Source organism: Belonocnema kinseyi, chromosome 6, assembly GCF_010883055.1.
Source record: "Belonocnema kinseyi isolate 2016_QV_RU_SX_M_011 chromosome 6, B_treatae_v1, whole genome shotgun sequence".
Taxonomy (NCBI): Eukaryota; Metazoa; Arthropoda; class Insecta; order Hymenoptera; family Cynipidae; genus Belonocnema; species Belonocnema kinseyi.
Window position 1 is genome coordinate 8,202,455 of NC_046662.1, and position 1,374 is coordinate 8,203,828.

A 1,374-nucleotide genomic window follows, 5' to 3' on the forward strand; every position below is an offset into this window, starting at 1 on the left:
AAAAACTCATATTTTTGATTGAAAATTCAAGTATTTCAGTTAAATATTCATCATTTTAGTTGAAAATTAATCTTTTTGTTTGAAAATTCGACTATTTCAGTTCAAGATTCATAATTTTAGTTGGAAATTCATCAGATTGATTGAAAATTGATCTTTTCTAGTTCAAAATTCAACAATTTGGCTAAAAATTGGTCTTCTTTAAATTGAAAATTCAACTATTTTGTTGAAAATTCATGTATTTTGTTTTAAAAAATGATTGAAAATTAAACTCTTTTGTTAAAAATTAATTTTTCTATTTGAAGATTCATCATTGTAATTAAAAATTCATTTCTTTGTTTGAAAAATGAGCTATTTAATTAAAAACTTGTTTTTTTTTCTTTTGGTGAAAAGGAATTTTTTGACGAAAATTTAACTATTTGTTGAAAATTTGTTTATTTGGTTAAAAAATTATGGTTTTTGGTTGAAAACTCATCTTTTCCGGTTGAAAATTAATGTTTTTAACTTAAAATTTAATTATTTTAGTTTTGATAGAATTTTTTCTTTTTTTAGTAAACTTTTTTGTTTAAGTCAATCTATTTCATTGAAAATTCATCAGTTAGATTGAATATTAATTTTTTGTAACTAAAAATATAACTTCCATTCCCTATTAAAGATTCTTTTTTTTTAGTTCAAAATTCAACTATTTGGTTGAATATTTGTCTGCTGTAATTAAAAATATCACTATTTCGTTAAAAAATACTATTCTATTTTTGGTTGAAATTGCACCTTTTTTGGATGAAAAGTCTGCTATTTGGTTAAAAATTAAAATGTTTTATTCCGAAATTAAATTATTGGTTTGAAAATCTCTGTACTATGTAAAAAATTCGCCCTTTTGTAGGAAATTAATCTTTATGGTTAAAAATCCATCTTTTTGGTTTAAAATTAATGTTTTATAGTTTAAAGATTCATAATTTTTGTTGAACATCCATCATTTTACTAAAAATTAATCTTCTTGTTTGAAAAATTCATCTTTTTGGTTGAAAATTTCTCTTTTTTATTTGAAAATTCAACTATTTCGTTGAAAATGAATGAATTTTGTTGGTTCAAAATAAAACTATTCTGTGAAAAGTTAGACTCTTTTGTTGAAAATTTATCTGTTTGAAAAATCATCATTTTTGTAGAAATTAATCTTCTGGTTTAAAAATTCATCTTTTTGTTCGAAAATTTGTCTTTTTTAGATAAAAATTCATGAATTTGGTTGAAAATTTGTTGTTTTTGTTTAAAATTCATGTTTTTGGTTTAAGGGCATGCGACACAGTGGGATTCCTACATTACCAACCTCTTTTTTCCATTGAACAAAATTTTTTTGTGAACCATAGAACTTTTTTGGTAAAT

The 1,374-nt window shown here is 21.8% G+C and overlaps 1 protein-coding gene across 1 annotated transcript in view; it reads left to right on the top strand.

Moving 5' to 3' along the window:
- LOC117174577 (kinesin heavy chain) overlaps nucleotides 1-1,374 on the top strand; it is a 48,318-nt gene that overhangs the window by 14,346 nt on the left and 32,598 nt on the right. The window lies entirely within an intron of this gene.